At 47.1% G+C, this 20,011-nt stretch overlaps 1 long non-coding RNA gene and 2 pseudogenes across 2 annotated transcripts; all 3 read left to right on the forward strand.

Annotated features, from left to right (window-relative positions):
• Positions 1–724: 724 nt before the first annotated feature.
• LOC148006004 (iron-sulfur cluster assembly 1 homolog, mitochondrial pseudogene) lies at positions 725–1,348 on the forward strand (annotated as a pseudogene).
• Positions 1,349–3,672: 2,324 nt separating this feature from the next.
• On the forward strand, positions 3,673–13,020 carry LOC102553953 (uncharacterized). The gene is made up of 4 exons (XR_015621085.1): positions 3,673–4,045; positions 4,406–4,509; positions 5,761–5,929; positions 12,912–13,020. It is a non-coding gene; the product is annotated as an uncharacterized LOC102553953 (long non-coding RNA).
• Positions 13,021–16,563: 3,543 nt separating this feature from the next.
• On the forward strand, positions 16,564–17,311 carry LOC148006005 (large ribosomal subunit protein eL13 pseudogene; annotated as a pseudogene). Its single transcript, XR_015621083.1, has one exon. The product of XR_015621083.1 is annotated as a large ribosomal subunit protein eL13 pseudogene (transcript).
• The last annotated feature ends 2,700 nt before the right edge of the window (positions 17,312–20,011 follow it).

Below are 20,011 nucleotides of genomic sequence, written 5' to 3' on the forward strand. Positions count from 1 at the left end.
TGAAAGGGCCTACAGTCCAGAGAGGGAACTTATTGAATCCACCTCCAGCAGAGAGAAAGGCCATCAAGTGAAGGATGGGGTTGCTATCCCACAGCCCATGCTCTGACCCATAATTCTTTGTGTCTGAAAGAAATGCAGGGATGGAAATGGAGAAGAGCCTGAGGAAAAGAAGATCGAGTAACAGGCCCAAAGTGGGATCCAGTTCAATGAGAGGCCCCAAGACCTGACCCCATTTCTGAAACATTATGCCATTAGGTTGTGGTCACAAAAAGGGACCTACCAGGACTGATCTCCAAAAGACCTAAAGAGAATCTGAAAGGATCAGATGCAGATATGTGCCCCCAACCAAGGGACAGAAGCTGCTGACACCTCTGATTGAATTAGAGAAAAACTGGAAGAAGCTAAGAGGAGGGCAACCCCGTAGGAGGACCAGCAGTCTCAATAAATCTGGACCCTTGAGATCTCTTAGACACTGGATCACCAATTAGTCAGCATACACCATCTGAGCTGAGGCCTCCAACCCATAGACAGCAGAGGACACCCAGTCTGGGATCAGTCAGAGAAGATGCACCTAACCCTCAAAGACTGGAGGCCCCAGGAAGTTTAGAGGCCTTGTTGGGTGGGTGGGATGGCGACATCCTTTTCAAGACTGCTCGTGGGTAGTTCCAGAGTTGGGGGGAAGTGTGAGATGTGGAATAATCTGGGGGTGAACCGGGAGGGGAATAAAATCTGGAATGTAAAAATGAATAAAGCCGTGTCCATGGAGAGAAGCTGAGGCCCCATGCTCCAGCCCGAGGCTGCCAGCGCTGCGACGTGGACATGTCGGCGTTGTTGGTCTGCGCCGACGCGCGGGCCGTGAGCAAGAGAAAACTGCAACCCACGCGGGCGGCGCTCGCACTGACCCCTTCTGCTGTGAACAAGATAAAACAACTTCTTAAAGAGAAGCCTGAGCATGTGGGTCTGAAAGTGGGCATTCGGACCAGGAGCTGTAACGGCCTCTCTTACAGCCTGGAGTATACAAAGACAAAAGGAGGTGCTGATGAAGTTATTCAAGACAGAGTCTGAGTGTTCATCGAGAAGAAAGCCCAGCTAACCCTGTTAGGCACAGAGATAGACTATGTGGAAGACAAACTGTCCAGTGAGTTTGTGTTCAACAACCCCAACATCAAGGGAACCTGTGGCTGCGGTGAAAGCTTTAACGTCTGAAAGCTGAGGACTGCAAACTCCAGGAGAGCTGGGTCTGCCTTGGAGCATGCCGGAGAAATCATGTGATGTCCCGTGTCGGAAGTTAGTGTGTGGCTGCCTCGTGGTTGAGAATAAAGTGAAGCATTGAAAATCAAGCCAGAGTGTTAGAGTTCCGAAAACATGGTGTCTTTTCTCTGTAAGACACAAACTGGGAGAACATGGTGTCTGCTCTCTGGAGGACACAAACTGAGAAACTGTTGAGTCCTCTGTCCTGTACAGAAAACTCCTACCCTGCTCTTATGCTGTAGCCTGCTCTGTGCTAGAACCAGCCTCTTGACCTTTGCTTTGCAGGGAATTGAGGAATGGGATATCCGGTGTGCACCTGGATCACAGAACGGCTTGAGACTGTCTCCTGGCCCTTTCTCACCTCAGGCAGGACAGCTGTGGGGAGCAGTGCAGTGGGACCTCGTTTCCCTCACCTGTGGCGTGGCCCATTGCATGTTTACCACGTGTGTGTTGTCAGATACCTCATTAGCCAGTCCCCCAGCCATCTCAGCTCTGAATGCCAGTATCAGGAGGTGGGGATCACGGGACTGGTGTCAGTCTGTCCTCTGGGGCGTGCTTCATGCTGGTTTGCTTAGACCTTTCAGTTGGAAGCGCTTGTGATGAGCAGCCAGGTAGGTCACTTAGACCTGCTTAGAGAGAGCAGTTCTCAGAGCTTCTGCCCAGCTCTCCCCCTCAGAGGTCACAGCAGACAGTGCTGTCTGAGACACTTGGTGAGGAGACATCCTGCCTGGCCAGTGCTCTCACCACTTTAATTTAGAGACTGCATTAGTTTTCTTTTGAAGGGAAGTCCTGTGTAACCCTTCTGTCTGAATGGCTATCGTGTTTACAGATTTGAAACAGTAGTGTCTTCTTTCACAAGATCTGCAGCAGAGGGGTCCCTCTCAGCACAGCACCTGTGGGGCAGAACATGCAAACGCTTACAGTTGCCAGGGTGCAGCTTCTCCCTGCTTCCCGGAGGAAGCTTCTAAGTTTCTTTTTAAAGTGGTCATCACCAGTTTGTTAAGCCACGGTTTTGCTATATAGTACAGGCCAGCCTTGAACCCACAATCCTCCTGCTTTCACGTCGAGAGGCATGTGCTACCACACCTGGATCCCAAGTTTCTCTTTAAGTGGTCTTGATGGACGTGGGTCGGACATCTTAGAACCTGTGAATTCTTCTGTGGAGGCTGAGTCTCACGAAGCTGAGTTTAATATCTGTGCTCCTTACTAAAGTACCGACCACCAAATTGTACAAACTCATAGTTTTATATGAATGTTGATGAGTTTGTATCAAAATGGAATTGTTGATATGTCCTTAATTTGTGCAATATTGTATGAAGAGATTGAGTTATCAATTAAAACCACGCCTCTTTATGATCCTAAAAAATGAATAAATAACTATGTAAATAAATAACAAAACAGGCTTTTAAAAAAGAGGTTACTCATACTTCCAACCAGGGCTGAAACCCTTCCTTTGGTAACGATGTGGGCACAGTTGTAAAACAGCTGCCACTGACTGTGAAGATCACACGGAGGCTCTGGACATCCTTATATTCACGTGTCTGTGACTTCCTGTGACAGGCACTGTGCCAGGGCTTAGCTTCCTACAAATTCCTACTGTGAGTACACAGTGACCTTCTGTGAAGACCAGGTGTGTCAGCCTTTGTCAGCTCCTAGGAGACACAGGATCTCTGAGTTTAAGGCCAGGAGGTCAGTCCTGTATTTCCACCATGTCCATCAAGGGGTAGGACTTGGAGGGCTGTGTACACACTGAGCCATCTTTCCAGCCCATCTCCTGATCTTTTTCTTTTCTTTGTGCTCTCTCTCTCTCTCTCTCTCTCTCTCTCTCTCTCTCTCTCTCTCTTTCTCTCTGTGGGGCATGGGGGTGGGGTTGCAGGCTGTCTTTGTTTACCCAGGACAGTCATGAATCATATTCTGTAGAGCAGGCTGACCTTGAACTCATAGAGATCCACCTGCATCTGCTTTCCTAATGCTGGAGATTGAAACCCTGTGCCCACACCACCCAGCCTCATGACCATTCTTCTAAGACAGCTTGTATGAATTACTTTTTGCATTCAAAAGAATGACCTTCCATGCTGGGAAATGATAAGCGATGGCTCAGTGGTTAAAACTGATTGCCCTGCAAGCAGAACATGAGTTCAGAACCTAGCAACCATGGAAAGAGGTGGCCATGGTCTTCTCACTTCTCATTACCCCAGCCCTGTTAGGGTACCTCATAAACTAGAGGCCTGCTGGCTGACAGCCTGGCTAGAGACAAAGAGTTAGGGTCAGGTAAGATGCTCTATACCTTAGAAGTATGGTTAGCTATTCATTGAGCATTATTAGGTTTACTATTTATTTATGCTTCAACTCAGTGTCTGGGAATGGACACTGCTATTTTGGGCCTTTCTTAATTATCATTAGCATGTCTCCATGTCTGCAGGTACAAGTGTGGTTATCGGAGAGCAACTCTTGGTATTGTTTCTTTCGCCAACTGCATTTACTGACTAATGTCTACCCATAATGACATCTTTCTCACGGCTTTGACGCTCATCTGTCCTTGGATGGGCCTGGCTTGCTTATTATACCCCAGGGAGAACATCTCCATCTACATGGATTTCTTAAAAAAATTGGGCATGTGGGGCTGTTCTTTTTTTAAGGTCCTATTCCCCATTTGATTCTTGATCTGTAAATAAAAAAAGCCATGGGCCAATTGCTGGTCTGAAGATACTCATGGAACTTCTGGTTCCTGGGAGGAAAAGGGGACACCAGGAAGCAAAGATGGAGTTCCCCATGCTCTACAGCGTGTACCCAGGTAGCTGTGTGAGGGCTCAGGAGAAGCAGTGGGCTAGGTTCTCCTCTAGGTGGGAGGTCAGAAATGTCTGGCAGGAACTAGATTCAATTGACCGACTCAGTTAGGGAAGGAGGAGAGCTCAAAGCACTGATAAGAGTGAGTTTTCCAGATGGGAGTTAGTGGTGCCCAGAAATTCTGCAAGAAGACAAGGTGCAAATGATCCGCTCTGTGTGTTTGTCTTCTATTGTGGGATTCAAGGGAAGCTGGGTGGAGGCTGGTATCATGGCCCATTCCCAGAGCAAAGGTGGGTAGAGCAAAATTGCACAAAACATATGGTCATTCTCCGTGAGAGGTGTCTTTCACATTCATTCACCCCTGAAGTAGTTCCTAAAGAAAACGTCTGGGCCATGCTGAGGTCTGTGGTCCCCGCTGATGCTGAAGGCCATGTGGATGTCCGGGATCCATGTTGCAACTGACTGTAAAAGGTAAGGATTGAATGAAACAACCAGAGAGCAGACATTGGCTGGACCTGCTCCACATCCAAGTCAAGATGTGGCATACCTGTAGCTTGGTTTTCATGGGGTTCCCAACAAGTGGAGGGAGACTCCTGCTTAAAGGTGTTACAGGGATGTTGGGTTGGGGAAGGTCTCAGTTTCCTTTAATGGTTTGGCTACTGAGAGTTTGGTTTTACTTCAGTTAGTATATGAGCAGCACAAATGGTTTTTCTCTCTTAAAGATATGGTTGAGTCCAGTGTGTAGTCTCACTTACTCATTTATTTGGGGTACTTTGAATGTATTTTCCACTCAAGGTCCTTAAGAGAGTAGCAGACCACTGATGCCTAATTCTACAGTTTCGCAGAGCAGCATTTGGGGATCCTGACTGACTCACGCTCAATGCAGAAACACTGGAATTGGTCCTTGAGGACCCTAGTTCTTACTGAATTATAAGAGCTAATAAGAGGCATGGCCTGGTAGAAAGTTGGTAGATTATAGGGCTCAAGTGAAGTATCCTATGGGTGTGAAAGCCTCACTCCCACTGCCTCAGGTCAAGATTAGGTCAAGTAGCAGCTTCCTGCCCCAGGTCAAGGCTAGGACAAGTTCCTTTCTCCACCCAGAGTTCTCAAGAGGAGCAGGGAATGTCTTTAAAAAAAAAACCACAGAATGTACTGATAGTCACCTGACTCTCTGGTGCCAGATAAGAGTTCAAAGGAATGTCATATGCTTGCTAGCCAATAGATTCAAACGTCAATATGCTTAGCCAATAAGGTTAAACTGTAACCTTGCTGATTTATCCAGTACCCCTAAAAATTATAAAAACTGCTTGTTGTAGAGATTCAGGGTGTCCCACTAGTCACTCACCATGAGGGATTCAGAGAAAGTTGTCCCCTAACGTGCTGGCAAATAAAACTCTTGCATTTGCAGCAAACTCCACTCTCCTTTCTCATTTGGAGGTTATCCAGGTAAGTAAGACTCATTTTGAGCCTTACAGAGATCTGCCTGCTACTGCTTCCCAATACATAACCACGACAGCATTATTTAACTACTCTCCTCAAAGCATGGAATAATATACTAGATTGTGGGTATTTTTTTTCAAGGTTAACATCTATACACCTCCATTACCCAAGGTCATGCAATCAGGATTAAACAAGACTATCCAGGACAACAGCCTTGGATTCTCTGCACAGATTTAAGGGAGGGGCAAAACAGTACAATCTCAATGATATTTTTCCTCACAGAAGCCAAATGAAGCAGCAAGGAGGACTTCTCTCAGTACTCCTGAAAAGAACGAGATACAGAGCCACAAACCGGAATGGAGACAGTCTGAGGCAGACAGGCAATGGGGGGAAGAGATCTTGAGCATGCATGGTGAGAAGACAGTCAACCTGGGAACACCATCTATGAAAGGTATTAGCTTGTGGGTAGTTCAGGACAGTTCTCTGATGGACTCGGACAGATCCTGATTGCCCCCCCCCCCTTTCTCAGAATCATAATTAGAGTGTCCTCAATGCAGCCTCTGGATAACAGGGTTTGGGGCAAAACAATCCAGGCTTGTTTCTGTAACAGGGCCACAGACCTTAGCACAACTGACTCCATGATGCTTGTTATTCAGGCCATGAAACTGAGCATAGAGACAGCACCACCTGCTGCCATGAAAACAAAGGCCTAATCCATAACATCCATAATTTCGAGGACACCTCTAAATGTTCTAACCCTCTTGTTGGCTTCTACAGTTCTGTTCCTAGACAGATGTTTTTGAATCTCAAGTGTGTCAACCCAGAATATGGTTTGTACTTTAAATCTCATCTGGAGAAAGGATTTGTGGTACCCTACTGAGTACCCAATGTAGTTGCAGGCTGGCTGACAAAACTTTCCATTGACTTATATCCATGTCCCAGGAGTCCAGTTTGGAAAACAACCTGGCCTCTAAACCAGCAGAAAGGGTCACACTGAGCTGCTAATCTGGACTGAGACTTTAAAAAATGGCACTTGAACATTGAAAAACAACTCTGACTTGGGCTCTAGGCCTAGCTCTTTCAGATGTCTCTCAATCTTTTCATCTGATTATTCATGAAGAATAACAGGAAAGAGTTTTTTCCCAATCACGGGGGACATGGACAAGCCCAGTGATCAAACACCCATCCAATTGATTAGCCATGGAGCCAGGGACAGACCCACCTGTCTAAGAGCTGTGACTGATACTGTTGGTGTAATGGACCAAAAAAACAAAAAACGAAGTTAGCTCTAGGTCAGGAACTTATAATCACAAACAACACCCTAAGACACAGTTGAGGCTCTCCTCCTAGACAACCAGAACACTGGCTGTTTAATGCCTGTGTGACCCAGTATCAGGCACCAATCCTGGGTCACCCATGAATCTTGTTTGAAAAACTCACTGTCATCAATTCTAGTGCTCCCCTGCCTGATGACAGCCCTCAGGTGTTCATCCACAACTGTCACAAGATAAAAGATGAAACCCAGGATGTGGAAACTATGATAAGACTCAAGCCAGGTGCTTCAGCAAGGAGGACAGTATTGATCAATTTGACCCAGGTTCTCCGATGATGAAAGAAAAGCTCACCACCCTATGCAGGGACAGTTGTCATGCATTTACTACACCCATGTCCTCAGTATGATCTATAGAAAGACGGGGCTTCTCAACTACTGTGGGAAAGGACATGGAAAAGGAAAAAGAAAGAAAAATCTCATCCCTCCAAGGGACTATTTAGCTTCAAATACAAATTACTGTCCTCCATTCCTGTATTCCTGACATGGCTGACCAAAGTGGTCACCCTGAGACCACTGGGACCCATTGGTAACTGACGAGACACCCATACCTCGTGCTGAATGAGACTCCATTTTAAAGAGGAAACACATAGCTCAGACCTACAGGTTGATGGAGGACACTAGAGACACAAATCTCTCCGAGAAACAAATGGCAGGACCTTAGTAATTGACCTTCACCAGACTACTCTTCTGGGGTCCATCAAACTTTCTGAGTTGCTCAAACTAACGTGCTATAACAAGTCTGGATGTCTAATGTGGGATGTCTCAGCCAGACATCAGGTTTCTGCTCAAGCAAATTTTTAACAGAGAGCCTTAGCCAGGAAGGGGTGTGAATGAGAGACCAACACACTGGCAATCCCTGGAAAAACACACCTCATGGAGATCAGCATGTGCGGAAAGGCTAAGTGGACTTGGTAGCTGTTATAGATGCGTTCTCCAGGAGGGTGGAAGCATTCTGCACCGAGACTGAAATTACTCATACAGTAGCTTCGAAGCTCCTCCTTCTTTATCCTCTCCCTAGCAGTGGAGTCCTACGATGGCCAAGGTTCCATAGCAAAACTGCTCAATTAATTTAGACATAGACTGAAAACTTCACTGTGCATAAAGAGTTCAGGGCAGGTAATAAAAATCAACTAAACATAAAAAGAAACTCTAACAAAGCTGACACAAGAGACCATCAAAGAGTGGATAGACCGCCTTCCTTTGTTTTCCTTGGGGTGTGCTGAAACCCACCTTGGGAGGGATTTGCCCACTCTGAGGTTAGGTTAGGAAGACCTTGCTCATTGCTTCCCAGGATTAGAGACCAACAGGTGGCAGAACTCTAACGATTTCTTCCTCAAGTCCCTCCAGTCCCCATCAAGGCTGTTCATCAGACTATCCAAGAGACCCAGCATATGTCCAATTCTGCCACATTTCACCTTACTGGAGCCCAATGATATCTGTGCCAAAAAGTCACTCAAAGGGGCACTGGGACAGGCACAGAAAGGACCCCACAGTGGTTCTCTACTCCGATGGCCATGAAGGTTGCTGGCCTTACACCCAGGCCTGAAAGTGGAATGCCACAGAATCTGCTGTCAATGTCACAGATTACGGACCATTGAAATTAAGGGTTAATTGCACCCGAGCCCCTTTTACTCCTTGCATCTCAACCTCCTCCTGAATCTTGTGCTTTGTCGTTTGGGTTTGAGTACAGGTCTGTGGTCTAACCTACCCTCAGGCCCAGAGTTGGGAACAAGAAGGTATTAGCTAATTTGAGTACAGACCCGACCCCCATGTTCATGTTGAGTTTTACTCACCTGAGCCCACTGTCTGCTTATAGTGTAGAATTAGAGAAATTCTTCTTGTGAGATATAAATACATGATTTACAAATCTATAATGCCCAGTGGCTGAGTCTCCTTGTTGCCAGGAACAAGGGAGTTCTCATTGCAAAAATTAAGGTTGTGAGACTGAGGCTTTCTGAAAAATTCCATAAGAAATATCCAGAACAACAGGAAAACATGGGGCACCAGACTCCATGACACATGAAGACTGCCTAGGGATGGAGTCAGTCATTCTGTACAGAAATCACTCAGAATCACAGATTATCCTTGTACACCCAGACCTGTTATTACAAAGACATAGGAATTAACCCGCTGGTCAGCCATTTGGCTGACAAAATCTTATGTCTCTATGTTATTGGCTCACTCTCTTTTCTGTCTGAATCTTGCCTTTTGAAAAGCTTCAGCAGGAATTCAGACATGACGAATCGACCCTCACAATCGAGGTAGGGTTGTGGTAATGGTGGTGAGAGATAGAGTTTTAAATTAGCCCAGAACACAGCATCAGGACCTGACTTAGGAAGACAGATTGTTAAAATTACAAAAGAACTGATTCTGACACACTGACACTTCAGGTGTGAGTAGCTGTTCTGCCCCTGTGATGTTTGTTTAAGCCCCCTTTGTGCCCTCCAACCATTGCGTCTTGCAGAGAGCATTCCAAGAAACCGGCCTGCCCAAAGCCTAACCAGATGTGTTTCAAATGCAGATGCTTCGGGGGCTGGGGATTTAGCTCAGTGGTAGAGCGCTTACCTAGGAAGCGCAAGGCCCTGGGTTCGGTCCCCAGCTCCGGAAAAAAAAAAAAAAAAAGAACCAAATGCAGATGCTTCATCAACTCTGAGAAACATTTACACTGACAGGAGAAGAGATGAGATCTACTCTCGAAATAATGAGGACCTGACCACCCGACCCTTCTCCTGATTTAGTAGCTCTGTTCCAGGAACCAGGGGGCCATAAAACCTGTTGGTGTCCCCTTATCTCCTGGAGCCATAAAACAATTGGACAATCCTATAACTTGTGATATCTTTGGCATTCCCTTTTGACATCCCCTCATCCCCTGGGTCTCACAACTTCTTCCTTTAAAGGCCCTTCTCCCAGCCATTCGGGGTCGACACCTCTGTCTCCTGCGAGAGATACGTGTCGGTCCAGAGTTCTCCTTAATAAACCTCACCTTTTGCATATTACATTCAAAATCGGTCTCTCGTGTGTCTGGGGTCTGCGACTTCTCGATACTTGAGGGAGGGTCTCCCTACAGAGATCTTTCAGTGGTAGTGACTTTCTGGTTCAACAGAAACACTCAATGGGACAGCAAGTCACCTCCTATCTTCCGGCTCAAGTTGAGTATTGGATTTGGTACTGAACTCATTCCTCCCCAATACTCCACAGAAAGCCAAAGTAAAAGGGACTCACACTGTCATTTCTAGAGACACCCCCACTGACCACATTAAGTAAATGTCTCAGGAGAATGCTACTGGTTTGCAAGTGTGATGATGGTTCCCAAAGGTGCCCCAGGGAGCCATCCTGGTGTTGGCAAGGCTGGATTCACTTATTTGCTTGTTCATCTCTTTGATTGTTGGTTTGTTTTCCTGACACAGGGTCTCTGTAGCCCTGGCTGTCCTGGAACTTGCTATGTAGACCAGGCTGGCCTTGAACTCACAGAGATCTACCTGCCTGTGCCTCCCTTGTACTGTGATCAGGGTGATGTGGAAAAGTTGCTGGACTTTTCCACTTTCTATCTTCCTTCCTTCCTTCTTTCTTTCTTTCTTTCTTTCTTTCTTTCTTTCTTTCTTCCTTCCTTCCTTCCTTCCTTCCTTCCTTCCTTTCTTTCTTATGAGACAAGACTTCATGTAGCCCAGGCTAGCCTCTCTCTTCTTTTGTATCGATGGATGACTGTGTGGTCGTTCTCTCATTACCTGCTCTGTGCTGGTATTCTATGTACTACACACACCCAGCCCTGTGCTGAGGATCAAACCCATGGCTCTGTGAGTGGTGGGCGAGCAGTCTGCCCTCTGAACTACATCTCCGTTCGTGTTTTAGTCCTTTGATATTTATCATCATGATCCCCTGTGGAGCATGGCTCTTAGGTCATAAACAAGTCACCCATCAAGCACTGAAAGGGCTCTTTTGACTAGATTAACAGTCATTCAAATGACTTGGCAACATGATCTGTGGATCCCACACTGAGAACAATATTTGTGAATCTCAGATGGAAACAAATGAACCAGGGAGGAGAGAGATCCGTGGTTAAGAGCACTGATTGTTCTTCCAGTCCTGAGTTCAAATCCCAGCAACCACATGGTGGCTCACAACCATCTGTAATGCAATATGATGCCCTCTTTTGGTTTTTCTGGGGACAGCTATAATGTAGTCATGTATAATACATAATTACATCTTTAAAAAACAAAAGGAAACAAACAAAAATTCCATTCAGGTGGATCAGAAGAGGAATTTTGATACCCAAAGTGTGGTCAGTCTCTCAACATAAAAAGACAGAGCAGAAGTTTAAAAATGTCGACTAAAACTAAATTTGGGCTTACAAGGCCTCTGCACTTGTATAAACTGGAGTGTGTATACCGGAGTCCTCACAAAGGAGTCCACAGCCAATCGTTGTAGCCCTGTATTTAGAGAAGCCCCCAGAACATCAATGTAGCATCTGGCAAGTAACACGAGTTCTAGTAAACAACGCCTTCCCGTGCTCATTATCACCAAACTTAAACTCAATGGGTTTGAAAATGTGGGAGGGGCTCCTTCAGACAAAGCAGTGTTTCCATGGGACACTGAGGGAGGGAGAACATGTCATTGGGGTTGGTGTGGATATGCTCACAGCCCAGCGTGTAGAGATGTGTGAAATTGTCACAGTTATTTTTTGAAGCTCCTATAAATTCAACTTGAAATTTGTGCTTGCAACATAGAGCTTTCAACTACAGGCTGCCAGTTCCTCAAGTCACCTTTTGCAAGGCAAATGCCAGGCAGAGCCAAGCTGTAGGCTCTCTAGACCAGCAGTTCTCAACATGGTGGGCTGTGACCCTGGGAAGCAGATGATCTTAAATGACAGGATCACATGGGTCAAATATCAGAAACCCTGCACATCAGAATTACATTACAATCTATAATATTAGCAAAATTACAGACATGAAGGAGCACACAAAATGCACTGGGGGTGGGGGGTGGTCACCACAACCTGAGGAACTGCGCTAAAGGTTTGCACCCTTGGGAAGGTGGACAACCCAGTGCCATAGGCATGATCAACTTCTCTCCTGTCATGCCACTTCTACTATGTGTCTATAACTTTTTAATGTCACATTTCAGGAGGCTCTTAGCCAGCTGGAGTTCTGCACCCTGCCCTCTGGCTGAGCTGTCCTGCTCAAACATTCCCTAGCATACCTCTGCCTGCTCAGGGCAGCTCTCCCAGGCAGGCAGACCCCTCCACACCCAGCCTCCCTCTTTTTTTTTTTTTCTTTTTTTCTTTTTTTCGGAGCTGGGGACTGAACCCAGGGCCTTGCACTTGCTAGGCAAGCGCTCTACCACTGAGCTAAATCCCCAACCCCACCCAGCCTCTTTCTTGAGCTTCCAGCTGTCTGCAGTGCTTATCTGAACACAGATAAGCTCATCTGGGCATGTCAGGCTTTTTCTGACTCCCCACAGAGTCTGCTCAGTGGGTTCCCGAGCTGGGCTGGGCACCAAGACCTGGATTCTCCATGCTGCCAGTGCCTAGTTCTTAGGGAGGCTGCAGATGAGTCCAGCTGTGACCAAATGTCTGCAGGCAAGGACTCACTTCCAGTGCAGATGTGCTGACATGGCCGCTATGCTGACAGAAGTGTGTCCCCACCCTTCCTGCAAACCCAGCTATTGCAGCAAGGTTAAAGAACTCTGCCCCAGGCTTCCCAGGCACTCCAGACTCTTAGGCAGGAGGCACAATAATCCAAGGTTGCCATGGAATACTGAGTGGGTTGAAGACTAGGCCAGGCAGGAAAGTTGCTTGTTTTGTTTTGTTGCAGATCATTGGCAAGGGCTTTGAGTCTAAAGAATCTGGCTCCCTTCTGGACCTTGCAGTAATACAAAGCAGCAGAAAACAGAGAACAGGGAGGGGTGGGCAGTTTAAGCTCTGTCCCACACATTAGGGAAGCTGACAGGCCTCGCCCAGGGAGGGTCCACCTTGGGTATCTGTAAAATATTCAACTTAGGCAGTGTGTCAGACAGCGTGGGGGCTGGGTTAGGGGCCCTGCTGCTTTATTCACATTGGGGATCACATTTAGTGTAAACTTAAAGATATTTCTTGTTGTTTCAGGAGGGGGAACTCGGAAATCCCAGCAAATGGGAGGCAGAGGCAACAGGGTTCACAAGTTTAAAGTCAGTCTGCAGACAGAGCTTCAGGTCAAGACACCAACACAATGACAGCTTGTCTCCAAAAAGCAAAACAAACAAACAACCGAAAAATGAAAAAATAAAAATAAAAAAAACACGGAAAAAAATAGAGTGAGAAGTCATTTTAGAGGTGAGACACTTATACATCACCGACCGTCAGGAAAATCCAAAGAACTCGAGTGTCCTCCCAAGCATTGTAACAAAATAAGATGGCTGGGTGACTTGAATATCTGAATTTTGATTTCTCAGAGTTCTGCAGGCAGGACTCAGAGACAAGGTGCTGAAGTGAGCCTTGGCCTTTCTTGGGCGCTCTGTGCAGACGCCTACATCCTCCCTGTGGGTTCTTAGCCTCCCTACCCTACACTACACACACACTCACACACACACACACACACACACACACACACACACACACACTTCATCTTCCTACAACACCAGACATATTGTCATATTCTCTTTCTTTCTTTCTTTCTTTCCTTCTTCCTTTCTTTCTTTCTTTTTTTAGGTGTGGTGTCTCATGACAGGGTCTCACTAAGTACCCCTGGCTGTCCAGGAACTCACTATATAGCCCAGGCTGGCCTCATACCCACAGAGGTATGCCTGCCTCTGCCTCCAGGGTGACTCCCCGGCCTAGCCCCAGGCATTTTCTAAGTAGTAACTTCATTTAAATTCATGGAAGAACTCCACTGTGAACACAGTTATATACTTAAATGTTGGGGACTAGGCTCTTGGGGTGGAACTTGGAACATGGATCCAAGGTAAACCAGAGGAAATAGAGATGCTCTGTAAAACAGAGATATTTCTCAGAAAAGATTTAGTTGCAATGGAGTGGACAAATCACAGAGTTTCAGTTCCTAGGACTTTGGTTTTGTTTAGTTTTATTTTGGTGGCTTTTTGTTTGGTTGTGAAAATTAGAAGTTTTAAAGTTGCCCCCATAGACACAAACTTTAGAACAAAAGAAACAGGTTAGGCCTCAGAATTGTATGTCCCAGGAAGCCTCTCCAAGGAACTAGCAGACCATGAAGTTAAACAATCGGAGAAGCAGGGGACAGCTTCTCCTAGGAAACAATCTTGAAAAACAGAGTTTTTCCTTGTGATTTTTCACTGTTATTCTACACACTTTCCAATGACGCCATCCCTGCCCCTCAGGTTGTGGTTTCTCCCCTTAAATACCCTTTCTCCAAGCCTCTCGGGGTCGAACTTTTTTGCTGCACACTAGTCCATTTGGGCATAGGAGCACAGAGTGTTAGGCCCCCTGTATCCACAAAACTTGGCGGGCTTCCCTTCTATCTTTGCGCATAGCCAGCACTCTAGGACCGAGAGGCTTGCCTTCGGAGCCACTGGAGAGGCCCCTCTTGTTCTTCCTGGGGCAGTCCCTGACCCAGTGTCCTTTTTCTTTGCATTAGGCACACCGATCTTTAGCCAGGAATTCTCTTCTGTTGCCAGGTACTGTCTTCCTAGGTTCCCTAACTACTGTGGCCAGTATATGTTCCTCTCTTGTCTTTTATCTCTCTTTAGCTCTCTAGCTTCCTCTTCTTTTTGTCTCTTTTCTTCTCTAGCTTCCGGCTCTTTTTACCTTCTTTTCTCTTTCTCTTCCTCAGTCTCTCTGTTCAACCTTACTTTCTCTGTAACTTACACTAACTCTCTCAGCAACTTAGCTTAACCCCTCAAGTCTCTTCATATCTTTTCCTTACCTTAGCCAAATTGGTGAGACATTTTTTCAGCCCCTCAGAGACCCACCAAGGGAGTCTGGCGATAGACCTGGCGCTCCCTACCTTCAGGCTTATTGAAGTCAACAGTCAGGAGTGAGGGCCTTCCATCCATGTCTGGAACACTTTTTCTGGACTAAAGCCGGATTCTGTATTTCCTGTAACAGCTACTAACAAGCATCTCAAGTGGGATGGTGAGAAAACAAGAAGAGAGTCCAGAAGATAGAGATCCTCGGAAAAGGACAAAAACATTTAGTCGCACAGAAAGACAATCAAAAGATTAACAGACAAAAAAAAAAAAAAAAAAAAAAAAAAAAACAGAAGTTCGCACAAAAACAAAACAAACGGCCGCTGTGAGATCACCACCAAACTGAACTGATTTAGACAAGGGCTTCCCTGAGCTCACCAACAACAGATGAAGGAGAGCAGATTCCATATCACTCTTACTTCTCAACCACAGACAGGTGAAGGGGAGCGGATTCACTTCACTCCTCCTTACCAAGGGGACACCAAAGACAGATGAGGGAGAGCAGATTCCACATCACTCTTCCTTCTGTCTAAAAAGTATGACAAACGCCCAACACAGAAGACTAACAAAATGACAAGAGAGACAAGGATGTCTAAAACTAGTCGTCCTCTGCGACTGTTCCACAAGAAACCAAAACCAGATCACCCGGCAAGGTCTCTAATCTCCTCACTTCACAGTGAGGAGATAGGAGGCAACCAGTTCATTCTGGGCCCCTCCACTACTCGAGGCATCCCCCAGGGTTGCAGCCTGCAGTTCCAGACAAGTCTGTTCCCTGCAGTCTTGGGGTCCTCACAGACCTCTGAGACAGCTGCCCCAAATCATTCCCACCCGGAGACAACTGGAAACAGATAGACAGTGGACAAGCAGACACAGACTGACAAGTGCGGCACCACTCACAAAGAAACACTCAGACAAACATCCAACTCACCTCCAAGGGGTCTTCAGGGTCTGGGGTGGGCGCGAATATCCCAGACGAGCCCCCAAATGAAAGATCCCCAAAGGGAGACCCTTACTCAAGTCTCGGGAAATCTCGGACCCCAGACACAGAGAGACCATTTTGGAGGTAATATGCAAAGGCGAGGTTTATTACTGAGACCTATTATGGAGATCTCCGGGCCAACACTTATCCCACGCAGGAGATAGAAGTGTCGACCCCGAGAGGCTAGGAGAAAGGGTATTTAAAGGGAGAAACCACAACCCAAGGGGGCAGGGGTGGTATCATTGGAAAATCACAAGAAGCTTCCCGTCTCTCAAGATTGCTTAACTTTATGGTCCGCTAGTTCTTAGGAGAAGCTTTCTTTACTAGGTCGGGATCAACTATCTAAGGACCTTATCTTAAACCCTTTTATCTGAATCCTGGGGGAGCAGGTCAAGAAATGTGACCTTTTACTTACAGGTAGAGGGCAGGGTCTGGAATTTGGGGTATTTAGGGCTTTTTGAAACTTCTGACTTCTTAGCTGCATGTTTTATTTTCTCACAGCCCGTCTTCTAACCTCAAGACCCTTAGCAGGACCTCTGAGAATCCAGAACTTCTAAACTCACACCCAAGCTGGACTTTGGCTTCTCATCCCTCACTGCTTCTCCTGGGAGCCCTTCCTTCACCAAATGCAGCCTTAGGGACACTTGCTTGGGTCACCGTGTATCAGAGCTCGTGTTAGGGCTAGAGCAATGCTCAGTGCTCAAGTCCCCTTGCTGTGCCAAGGTCCATGCACCCACAATGAAGAGCTTATGACCTCTGACTTCAGCTCCAGAGGATCCCACGCCCTCTTCACACCTCCAAGGGCACCTACATGGACATGGCATATGCACACACATACACATATAAACAAATGAAGACCCTTTTCCGCTCGGCCGTTCTCCTGTACAGGAGGCAGCCATGGCGCCCAGCCGGAATGGCATGATCCTGAAGCCCCACTTCCACAAGGACTGGCAGCAGCGAGTGGACACGTGGTTCAACCAGCCGGCCCGCAAGATCCGCAGACGCAAGGCCCGGCAGGCGAAAGCGCGCCGCATCGCCCCTCGCCCCGCGTCCGGTCCCATCAGGCCCATCGTGAGGTGCCCTACAGTTAGATACCACACCAAGGTCCGGGCTGGCAGGGGCTTCAGCCTGGAGGAGCTCAGGGTGGCTGGTATCCACAAGAAAATGGCACGCACCATCGGCATCTCCGTGGACCCAAGGAGGCGAAACAAATCCACGGAGTCACTGCAGGCCAACGTGCAGCGCCTGAAGGAGTACCGCTCCAAGCTCATACTTTTCCCCAGGAAACCTTCTGCTCCGAAGAAGGGAGACAGTTCTGCTGAAGAACTTAAATTGGCCACGCAGCTAACAGGACCTGTGATGCCCATCCGGAATGTGTACAAAAAGGAGAAGGCCAGAGCCATCACGGAAGAGGAGAAGAACTTTAAGGCTTTCGCCAGCCTTCGCATGGCCCGAGCCAATGCCCGGCTCTTTCGCATCCGAGCAAAGAGGGCGAAAGAAGCCGCAGAGCAAGACGTTGAGAAGAAGAAGTAATGCGCGGCTGGAGAGTTGTAATAAATTTTCCATAAAGCAAAAAAAAAAAAAAAAAAAAAAAACAAAAAAACAAATGAAGAATCTTAAGAACTCAGTAAAGCTGGAGGCCGAGCTGTTGTTAAGTTCAAGGCCAGCCTGGGCTGCATAGTGAGACACCGTCTCACAAAACAAAACACCAGAGTGAGCCTTGGGTATGGTGAACACTCATATAATTCAGGAGGATGGGGTAAGAGAGTGGTGAATTCAGAGGAACCTGGGCCGAGGGTTAAGACAACCTCAAAACCAGACACAAGTATGCAGGTCCTGAGGGATGGGGAGTTAGACATAGTCTGATTCAGGATCCAGTGATGAGAGAAGCCAAGCTACTGAGGCCTTCCCCGCCCCTCTTCCAAACACCTCTTTGCCTGCACATAAGCAGTTTTCCACTGAGGGTCTGTGTTGGAAGCATTAGTTTCTCCCGTTAGATTCCTCTGTTCTCACTATCAGTAGCCCACGACCCGGACTTTTGTTTAACTTAGAAATAGTGATATTGTCAGAGCATGAGGACTGAGATGTGAAAGAGAAATTACAGGAACCCCTGTGTTGTTTACAGAACTTCCATGCCTCCCTCTTAAAATAAACAAATGATTTGTTTGTTTCTCATTTGACTTTAAGTTTCTGGGGTAGGATTGCTCTGTGTCACCCTGGCTGACCTGGATTATCTTTATAGACAAGGCTGTCTTCAACCTCACAGAGTTCTGCCTGCCTCTGCCTCCCGAGTGCTGGGTTAAAGGTGTGTGCCACTCGGTCTGGATAAATACATGATATTTTAAATGGAAATACAACTGATGGGAATATATTAATACCAATGCATAACACAATTAAATAAGAAATTACGAAGCAGGAAGTGAATCTTCAGAGGTGTGCAATGACTGGATAAAGGCGTCCACCCTGGGCCCTGTGTACACAGGATAGCATGGGGCAGACAGCTAAGCCCTTCAGGCTTCCCCAGGAGCAGCTTTCCTGTTCTTGGATGCAACTGATCCACCCAGTGAGCTCTTCCATTCTGCCCTCTGCTCTTTAGAGCCCAAGGCCATAAAGATCTCTAATGAGCCAGACCCTGGGAATGGGACCCAGGGTGAGTAAGCAGCCTGAGGCAATGGCTTATCAGAAGCACATCAAAGCCCTTTAAGGGAAAGATGAGGCCTACCTGGAGGAGAAAAGATGCTAAGCCTAGGAAACAAGTGCTCTAGCTCCTGGCTGTCTGCTCTAGAAAGGCAGGACATGGATCTACATCTCGGGGACATTTCTACTTGCCAGTTCCATTGATCTGGTGGCATTGGAGATGGCACAGATCTCCTCTGCTGGCCATGATGACTCAGTGGGGGACAAGGACAGAAAGTACCCAATGGTCATTTGGATCAGTGCTAAGGATTGCAGCCTTGGAAAGGTTGACAACCCAGTGCCCTGGGCATGTGCAGCTTCTCTGTCTCTCACGTCCCTTCTGCTCTGTGTAATGCTTTTATATGTCACATTTCAGGAGGCTCTTAGCCTGCTCCACCTCTGCACCCTGCCTCTGGCTGAGATCCCTGCTCAAACGTTCCCTAGCCTCTCTAGACTGCTCAGGGCAGCTCTTCCAGGCAGGCAGACCCCTCCACACCCAGCTTCCTGCTTGAGCTTCCAGCTGTCTGCAGTGTTTATCTGAACTCGAGATGAGCTCATCTGCGCATGTCAGGCTTCTTCTGATTCCCCACAGCGTCTGCTCAGTGGGTTCCCGAGCTGGGCACCAAGACCTGGATTCTCCATGCTGCCAGTGCTCTGGCCTAGTTCTGAGCCAGGCTACACATGGCTCCAGCTTTGAGCAAATGCCTGCAGGCAAGGACTGACTTCAAGTGCAGATGTGCTGACATGGCCGCTATGCTGACAGAGGTGTCTCTCCGCCCTCCCTCTCATGGCTTTACAGGACCTTCTGCATGGTTTACATGCCTTCCATGCCTCCCTTTTTTCGTAAACGATGATTTTTTTTTGGTTTGTTTATTTGTTTTTCAGCTTTTGGTTTTGGGATTTTTGCGACAGGATTTCTCTGTGTAACCCTGGCTGTCCTGGGTAACACGTAGACCATCATACATCACAATCGAATAAGAAAGGACAAAGACGAAAGTGGATGTGCAGAATTGAGCAAAGATTGGATAAAGCAGTCCCCCCCCGGGCAAAGAGGATCCGAGATCCAATGTTGCCACTGGGGCAGATTCAATGAGGGCAATCACAAAGGAACACGCGGTAACTTGTCCTCTCCAAAGGAGTAAAGTCGGTCAAGTAACCCCATTCTCAGGTCTGCAATGCAGGGTACGGAGTTCCGTGGAATGGAAGGCTGTGTTTGATCCTCAGCGCCCAGGAAGAGAGGGAGAAGGCTGAGCAGCACCCAGAGGCCATACAATTAGTCCAGTCGTCCATTAAAAATGAGAAACCATGATTGTGAACACACTACCCATAAACGTGTAATTTTGTAGCATATAAAAGTAAAACCTGATGGGGACGGGGCACTAGGAAAGCTGATTCTCTGTTAGTGAAGTTAGGATGCCTTAAATTCAAAGTAGATGTTACAAATCTAGGATGTCAAGTGTAACTCCCCAGGAACACGTTTATCAAGTACGCAAAGAGAGTATAGTGTGTGTGTGTGTGTGTGTGTGTGTGTGTGTGTGTGTGTATGCGTGGTTTGTCCTGTGGTGTGTGGTGTAGGGGTGTGTGTGTCTGTAGGCCACATGTTCATATATGGGATTAAAATCTTTGACCAC

This window comes from Rattus norvegicus, chromosome 5 (genome assembly GCF_021556685.1).
Source record: "Rattus norvegicus strain SHRSP/BbbUtx chromosome 5, alternate assembly SHRSP_T2T, whole genome shotgun sequence".
NCBI lineage: Eukaryota > Metazoa > Chordata > Mammalia > Rodentia > Muridae > Rattus > Rattus norvegicus.